Below are 9,640 nucleotides of genomic sequence, written 5' to 3'. Positions count from 1 at the left end.
TAAATACAAAAGATAATATGTGATAGCATTTTACATAAATTATACAAATTATGCAATTGCTTGTTATGAGTAGAAATTAAACTAATCATGTAGAGCCCCTGAGAATTGCTTCCTGACTAACATTTATCTACAATTTCCATAAATAATCTGTGAAAGAACTATTCAGTGATTTTTCTTTTTTAAGTTTTGAATATGACACAATTCTTTTGGATTATGTGTGGAGTTAAACTATAGAGTATTCACAAAGGTATGAGCAGAAAGACAGGAGGAAAATGTTTATATGGGCAAAGGTCCAACTCATATGAGAAAAAATTTGTAATTGAACACATAAATGATAAACTCAAGGTATCATTTTGATATAAATCCAAAACTGGTAAACATTTTCTAGAAAGGGTCAAATAGCAATGGGCCATAGGATGTCTGTCAAAACTACTTAACTCTGCCTTTATGGTGAGAAGGTAACCATTACGAATAAATAAAATGAGTATGGAAGTTTTTCAATAAAACTATAAAAACAGGCAATTGGCTAAATTTGGCACATGGGCCACAGTTTGCCAACACCAGATATACAGTGAAAATAATGATATAACTCTGGATAGTTTATTTTTTAAAAAAATATATTATATTGATTTTTTACAGCAAGGAAGGGAGAGGGACAGAGAGTTAGAAGCATCGATGAGAGAGGAACATCGATCAGCTGCCTCCTGCACACCCGCCACTGGGGATATGCCCGCAGCCCAGGTACATGCCCTTGACTGGAATCTAACCCAGGACTCTTCGGTCCACAGGCCGACGCTCTATCCACTGAGCCAAACCGGTTAGGGCTGGATAGTTTCTTGACAACATTAATCTAATATAAGACAATGAGGCCCAAAAGGTCACCAGGGTCTGGCAATATCAGGAATTCTATTAGAAATTAAATGCTTATTTATTGATTTAGCCAACATATTTAAAACAGTGGTCAGTGGCAGATACTCTGCTATCACCTGTAAGTGAAAAAGATGTGTAGGACATGGGCTTTGCCTTCTGAGGAGCAAACATAGGTTGAGTGATGACTGGTTGGTAACACTTCAGCAAAGCTATAATGGAGAAGAAAGTTTTTAAAAGGGCAATTAGAATGATCAAAGGATCGGAAAGGTTTCTTTATAAAGATGCACTTAAATCATTAGGACTCCACAGTTTGGAAAGAGTAGCTAAGAAGTGTTGTGCCTGAATTTAACAGAAGTAACGTCTTAGATGCTAATAGGTTGCATGTTACTATGTTATTTACATAGTAAAGAGAGCTTGGGGAGCCACCCCTACTGAAAGGTTTTGTGTATGCTACTTTTAGAAAAGACAATTATATAGAAGAAGAAACAAAAACTCTAAAAGCTCGGCTGGTGTTGCTCAGTGGTTGGGCATTGGCCTATGAATCAGGTGGTCATGGTTTGATTCCCAGTCAGAGCACATGCCTGGGTTTCGGGCTCGATCCCCAGTGTGAGGCATGCAGGAGACAGCTGATCAATGTTTCTCTCTCATCGATGTTTCTGTCCCTCTATCCTTTCCCCTTCCTCTTTCTAAAATCAATAAAATATATTAAAGAAATAAATACATAAAAGTAAAAAAGGTAGATCTCTAAAACTCAACAGTTCACATTTTCTTTTTATGTATTATCATTTAGACTTTTCTATGCATATATATGGCTGGAAATAAAAAGCAAGAAAAAATCATGTAATATTCAGATTACTTGACATGGAATTAATGAACTAAGCAACTATTACATTTATTTTTAAAGTACTTATATGATGAAACATCATGGAGGATACAATGTAGTTCTAAAACATTGACTCTGAATTTGTGAGATTAAAAATGAATAGCAACAGAATTAGCAGAAACGTTGAAGATGATAATAGATATAACCACATCAAACCAAATAACTGGAAAACTGTGGTTTTCTGGTGCAATTCAAAGATTTTGAAGTCTTTAACTTTGAATTTTCCTAAAACTGTATTGAAACCATTCAATGAAGTAATTTACTTACTCTGAGTCCATTAGATGACACCAGTAGATTAACTTTTGTTACAAGGTTAACTGGTATAGTCACTGGGTCTCATTTTTGTGCAGACCTTAAAATAAATCTCCTACCACAGCTATATTAAATTGCATTTGAATTTCTTATATTGTATCTATCACATTTCTTCATTTCTATTCATATCTCACATAGGCAGCCATGTAAAATGTACGTATGAGTCCACACTGGAATACACCTACACCATGTTCCATTAAATGCCCCACAAGTCTCAGCTGTGTGTGCTGTGAGCACACCCTCATCATATGATAGTTTTCCATTAAAAAGTAAACACATAATACACTGTATTGTGATAATATTGCATCATTTTCATATATAGAAATTCTAAATATTGCAATTTCTTATATTATTTTGATATTTTAAGGATTGAGAACAATGGATTAAATTTGCACAAATACTTTATTATTTCACTTTAAAGTTTCTAGATCCATTTAGTTCAGCAGCATGTGATATTACAGAGATCTTAAAAAGATATGGTTACTGTACTTTAAATACACAGACTATTTCTGAAGGATACATAAACTGTTAACAGGGAATTCTATGTAAGAGGTCCTCATAACTTGCTTTTACTTGTATTGTATTCTATTGCATACTCTTTTTACAATGTGGCTATTGTTTAAAAGTTTTACCATGTGCCATCTGTAGCTATTTAAATTAATTGTACAGTAAAATGTGGTAAGTATTATAATTAGGATTTTTTTTGTGTGATGTTGTTTATAGTTACTTTATTGTGGATATCCAAATGATCCTGATTCTATGCAACCAATATAAAGTAAATTGAAATCTGAATAGTAAATGCTCTTGTGACTAAACTTTAAATAAGTAAATGTTATTTTGACTCAGGATGCATTTTTAAATACATTTATATATCATTTTTGACTCAGGATGCAATTTTAAATACATTTATATATCATTTTTGACTCAGGATGCATTTTTAAATACATTTATATATCATTTTTTGTTATTGGTGTTCCACTCAAGATTTCATCTGGGGGGGAAACTTTCAATTGCCATATTAAAAAAAAAACAACCCACAGATAGGAGGCTTGACTTTACGATATATTTTTATTTATATTTGGATTGTTCAATTTTTACAAAACACATGATAGGTGAGAATTACTTAATCCTTTTTAGAGTGAAGAAAATTGAAGCTCAAAGAAGTCTAATGCCTTCACTAAGGCCAAAGAGTTAGTATATGACAGAGGTGTGGCTTGATCCAGATGTTTTCAACTCTGTATCCAGCAAATGTTCTATTTTCTCACAGTATTTCCAGGGAGGCATGCTATACATATGTGAAAGAAATAAGGCAAATAAGTACAATAGTTTATAGTATCTTCTCTATAAGAAATTATAAATGAAAATAAAATGATGAAGGAATGGACATTATAGTCCAGGAGCACAGCGAGGAGGGTGTGTGGCCTCAGTGTTCCGATTATCAGCATTGATGTCCATGGGAACCTTTGTCTTAGTGTTGACTACTAGGAATTTTCTGAGTTCATTCTGCCTAGGCCCAGGCCTTAATGATCTTTCTAGCCTCCTTGTTCCTTTAGGACTGACACCTGAATCTTTCTTGCTATTACCACTGCCTGAAAAATAGTATGTGCTCATTAATAGCTATCTGATGTGCAAATTCTACCGCTTTCCTGTTTGCATTTTTGAACCCCATACTGATGATTGAGATCTGGTTAACCAATGCCATGTGGACAAAAAAAGTCCCCATGCTGACCTGACTGGCTCAGGGAAGGGCAGCATGGCGGCCTTGCAGACTCAGAGACCTAAAGTCACCACAAAGGATGCCTGAAGTTAAAACTTTAACTGACAGCAGTTTATGGTGGGCAGTCAGGTCCTAGGCCAGTATCTTCCCTGACAAAAGTCAATCTTTACCATAACTGAGCCTGTCTATTGTCTTTTTGTATCTATGATAACATATCGTTGGAATGTCAAAGTAGTTTTCCTTTTCCGGGACCCCTCAAAGCACAGGCACCGCTCTTCCAAGACCACAAAGCCCTTCATTGTTATTGAGCGAATTGTTGACTGTTAACTATCCTGTACCCACCTATGAAAAAGATGTATGTGCTTATCATTTTATTTTTTATCTAAACCCAGAGGTTTCCCTGCTTTGCTTTCTCCCGCCTGCCTCATCTATCACCAATGGACTTTGTGTAACCCATTTAAGTCTGCTCTTTTGATTGTAATGTATAAAAGAAGGTGCAAAACTGCCATTCTCCAGAGCGTTATCTTAATCTGTTGAGATTTTGCTTCCCAGCAGTTGTCGACAGTTTGGCTCAAACAAACTCACAAAAATGTTTCACAGGTTTAAATGTTTCTTATGTTGACAGCCGTAATTGTTCTAAAGCCCATCACTTATTTGCCTTCTTATATTATGAATTATTATCTATTTATTGGTCCCCACTCTCATGTCCAACTAACTAATCCGAATATTACACATTATTTTATAAATAGTCTCCCTTTCTGTCCTCTACATGTCATCCCACTGATGTTACCAATTTTTACTTGCCTTACTACATACTATTAAGATACTACATTTTGTTCTCTCTTCTGCTCACGACTTCCTGTAGAGCTTACAGTTTACTTCATTAGCCAAATATCCATCCCACTCAATTTATAAGTCTTACTCCAGGCCAGTTCCTCCCTATATGTTCCCTCTCCATATACAGGATGGGGCAAAAGTCGGTTTATAGTTGTTCAATAATTAATAAATAATACAAGAATAAACTCTGTGTTTCACATACTCACAACTATAAGCCTACTTTTGCCCCACACTGGCTGTTAGGGATCTCATTGCGCAGACGTACTTCTCCAAGAGACATTTGACATAATGGGGAAACTGGAACAGGTCTTATGATACCTTTATGATGCTACCACTAATAGTAAATTCAAGAACTTGAAACTGCCTTTTTCTCTATTCTTATTGCCATATCTCATAGTGACTTCCCCCTTCATGTAGTCCACTACACTGCAGAGATGCGTCAGACCTGCAATTGAAAGGAACTACTGTACGATATATACAGAGCTAGTATAAGTCACTTATTTAGGTGTAAACTCATGCCTTTTCCTTTCAGTTACATCTTGATATTTTCTTTCCTTCCTTGGTTTCTTCCTGGGATCTTTTCAACTAGGGCTGTAATTATTCTGACTGGTGTATCTCATTTTATTTTTTTTCATTTACTTAAGTAACTTTAGCTCTAACCTTTTGTTTGGTCTCTGTAAGACTAAAATCTTTGATTTCTCAATACGTTCTTCCCATTCATTGTAGTGGGTGGACCTGGACTATGAGCTCAGAGTTCTGAGTTTTGGACTTTATCACTGTACTTACAACCTTGTATAATTCATATCACTTCAGGAGACTTCAATTTTATCATTAAAACACTGGGAGTATTGAGAGTGAAATCTCTAGGGTTCTTGCTCCACTATGATCATGCGATCGATCCTCTGCTGAAAGGTGTTTTTGATTTTCACACTAGCTGATTCTTTAGATTTACTACCCTATAGTACAGTGGTTCTCAACCTTGGCTGCACATTAGAATCACCTGGAATCTTTTTAAAAATCCTGATTTCTGGGCCTCATCCTCCGGAAATTCTGTTTCTTTGTTATGGGGTGGGGCCACAACATTAGTAACAAAGAAACAGAATTTCTGGAGGATGAGGCCCAGAAATCAGGATTTTAAAAAGATTCCCAGGTGATTCTAATGTGCAGCCAAGGTTGAGAACCACTACTATAGTATAGTCGCTGCTATTTATTTACTTTTTTTGTCCTCCATTAAGGATAAGTAAATCTACAAGTTTCCTATAGATAAACTCAAAATTCTCTAATACTTTTTGGAAGGGGAGATATGTTGTCACAACTCATTTTGCATGGGAGATAGTTTAGAATTCAAAGATGTTTGAAATTAGGAGCTTGAGAAGAATTCATATTGAACACAGGGAATGACATATTCTCTGAAAACTTTTCAACCTGAGTTAGGATCATCTATAATGTTTAGCATAAGAACAATTGCTAAGCCTCGTTATCTGAAAAACATTGAGAAAACAATCACCAACATGTTTTTAATTGACAAATGACTCATCCGTATAAGCTCTTTTTTATGAAACTTTCTTTACATCTTTTATCACTTCACTTTGGGCAACTTAATTGTGTTAAATAGTGAAACTTTTTTTTCTCTAGACACCATGATTTTAGAGATTTATGAACAAGATCACATTAATTCCAGTGAAAAAATGCCAAACATTAAATCTGACACTCCCATGGATGAAGTAAATATATCCTTGTCTCTCACATCCTAACTCCTTCCTGACAGCACTTACATTTTGAGAATGTACGTATGCACTGTCCTCATGTAAACTTTCTTTGCCCAGCCCTTCTCTTCTCCAAGAATCTTAGAGCTGTCTGCCTGCCTGTGTAGTACCTGTGTATCACAGTTCTTTACATCCTGGTTATCTTTTCCCTTTAACATATGACTTGCTTTATTATTATTATGTTTTTGATGTTCAATGATCTCTGAACACTGGTCTCCTGCTCCCCCAAGGGGTGCCCCAGTTCTGCTGCCTTTAGTGTCTCAGAACTTTGGTGTCTTTGACCTCAATTCTGCAGGTGGTGGTCTCTATGGAGTGGTGGTTGTCCAGGGCATCACCAAGATTGAAGTCCTCCCCTTCTTCCAGCAGGCCTCAGTAAGCGGCAATCTCAGCCTCCAGCTTGACTATCATGTCCAGCAGGGCTTCCTACTCCTTGGCCTGGTGCTGCCCTCTGCCTGGGCCTGGGCCAGTCTGCCTCCAGGTGCAGCAGAATCCTGTTGGGCTGTTCCATCTGCATGGCATAGCCCATCTCCACCTCCTTCAGGCTGCTCTCCAAACTGGCCTTCAGATTTCTCTGAGTCCAGGTTGACATTCAAGGACTGGACTGTACATCTTAGCACCACGTGTGTCATCTCAGCAGCTCCTGCCGCGGCAGTCTGGGAGGTGACCACTGTGGTGCTCTCCTCAGTCTGCTGGACTAGTGCTTGTCTAGCTCCTCTCAGTTCTTCCGAGCCAGCTCATCATACTGGGCCCAGATGTCCACCATGATCTTGCGGAGGTCCTGAGATCTGGGGACATCCAACCCCATGGTCAACCCAGAGCTGGCAGTCTGGTTTTATAGACCACTTACTTCCTCCTCGTTGCTCTTCTTCATGAAGAGCAGCTCTTCCTTGAGAGCCTTAATCTCGGTCTCCAGTTGCAACCCGGTGCTATTGCTGTCCTCAATGACCTTTCGGAGCCATTGATGTCACTCTCCACTGGCACACGGCTAGTTCCCTCTTATACTTGACTCTGACTGGCATTGTCAATTCACAGAACAATGTGGGCATTGTCCACAGAATTTGCAAAGATCTGAGCCCTCACATCCTCGATGGTCTTGAAACAATGCTCCTAGTCTCTGACCTGGGGTCCCTTCTCCTCCAGGTATTTCTGAATTTTGCTCTCCAGCCTCTGATTATCAGCCTTCAGCTTCTCACCTTCTCCAGGTAGGAGGCCAGGTGGTCATTCAGACATTGCATGGTCTCCTTCTTACTCTGGATGTACCCTATGCCCACCAGACCCCCTGTCATCCCCGCAGACAGGACCCCAGACCCCCAGCCGCCCCGCACACTGGTGGAGTGGGCCATCAACATCTGGGAGTCCCAGCTCCCTGTGCCTGCATAGACTCTGACGGGGCTACTAGCGTACCGAGTGGGTGGCTGGGTGACTGCACAGAGCTCAGGGTCCAGTAGTTTGTGGAGAAAGTGAAGCATGTGCTGAAGCTCATGTTGTTCAGGGAGGAAAGCAAAAAGCCAAGACTCAGGTTCAAGGAGCAGTCTGCCTTGTCTTATTTTTAATTAAATAAATACTTATTGAGTAAATATGTATATGGTACCAATATTCAAAGATGACTTAGATACTTAGGTGCAGCTCCTACAGTCTAGGATTTTTTGGTAGCTAAGAGAGAATGTACAAATACAGGGTGGGGAAAAGTAGATTTACAGTTGTGAGTACACAAAACAGAGGATATTCTTATATTATTATTGTTTATTAATGACTGTATTATTTGTATTATAACTTTAAACCTACTTTTGCCCACTCCTGTATGGGATAGTAGGAATTTAAAGACAATACCAAGATTGGCTAGGTTGTTTCTTGCCAACTATGATTTAATCAATTAATTTATTTCCAGGTATAAAAGACTAGAAAGATTCATACGTAGATTTTTCACAATAGATTTATGCACTTTACATTGCCTTCCCTAAAGATCAGTCCTCTAATTTTTTGAATGTGCCAAACTATAAAAAAATGGGAAAATGTCTTGGTGGTAAGCCTTTCACTTTAGCCCCTTATTTTATGCTAAGTAGGCAAGAGACAAGCATATCTGCATAGGAAGTCAGCAGTGGCTACAAGATAAGCAAAGGAAATGTTTCATATTAGAGATAAATGAATTTATGGAACACTTCTGCAGGCTAGGCTCTATTCTTGCTTCACTCATGCAATCCTTACACCATCCCCCTTAAATAGAAACTGTTATAATACATATTTTACAAATGATGAAACAGTTAAGAAGCACACACAGAAGAGTGAACTGAGTCACCCAGCTAGAAATGATTACATGTGGTGGTTTAGCTCAAGCGTCCATTTATAGTCTCTATCTGTATGTCTCCCCAGAGAAAGAATGCTCCCACACTGTATCTCCTTCAAGGACAACTGTTCAGAGTTGCTACGTCTCAGATCTGAGCTTTCAGGTGGCAAGTAATGCTGTAGGGTGGAGGAGAGCAGCAAATGCTATGCAATCACAGGGCTTGGAACCAGGCTGTTCCTCAGACTCTGTATGAATCATACATCCTGCATATCAGATATTTACGTTACGATTTCATAACAGTAGCAAAATTACAGTTATGAAGTAGCAACAAAAATAATTTTATGGTTGGGGGTCACCACAACATGAGGAACTGTATTAAAGGGTCGCGGCATTAGGAAGGTTGAGAACCACTGCTTTAGAAAATGCATGTAAGCTATTCTATATGAAATGCACTATTTGCTTCTTTGAATGAGGATGCTTGCATGGTGTTCAAATTCCCCTCTGTGGGTAGAAAGTACCAAAAATTGCATTCATAAACTTCTGTCTTTGGAAAAGCACATGTATTTAATTGGCGTCTCTTCAGTGTGTACATATGGTGTGCATCACATTGAAAGATAAATACATACCACAATGGTGGAAACATGTTAGCAAAATAGTTGCACTGAAAGCTTGTTCTGCCTCTTCCCGTCACCTAACCATCAGAAATCGCTGGCGTGATAACAATATCAGAACAGCTGTGCTATTTTAAAGTGTTTTGATTTCTAAACAACCTCCTACTATATATTCGCTTTTTAGACTTGATGTTTTTATCCACTTGTGCAAATGAATTATTACTTGAACATGAAATAGAGCAGGAGAAAATATGAAAGAAAAAAGCTAGAGTAGGTGTATTTCCAGACCCAATAGTCATGGATGCAACTAATTTGCCAACTGCATTCAGTTTATACATTAAAAAAAAAAAAAAGTACAAC

The 9,640-nt window shown here is 38.1% G+C and overlaps 1 pseudogene; it reads right to left on the bottom strand.

Annotated features, from left to right (window-relative positions):
* Positions 1-6,637: 6,637 nt before the first annotated feature.
* LOC118666586 lies at positions 6,638-7,898 on the bottom strand (annotated as a pseudogene).
* Positions 7,899-9,640: the final 1,742 nt, after the last annotated feature.

Source organism: Myotis myotis, unplaced genomic scaffold, assembly GCF_014108235.1.
Source record: "Myotis myotis isolate mMyoMyo1 unplaced genomic scaffold, mMyoMyo1.p scaffold_m19_p_11, whole genome shotgun sequence".
Lineage (NCBI taxonomy): Eukaryota > Metazoa > Chordata > Mammalia > Chiroptera > Vespertilionidae > Myotis > Myotis myotis.
Note: the sequence above shows the minus strand (reverse complement) of the source record. Positions and strands in the feature narration are given on the sequence as shown.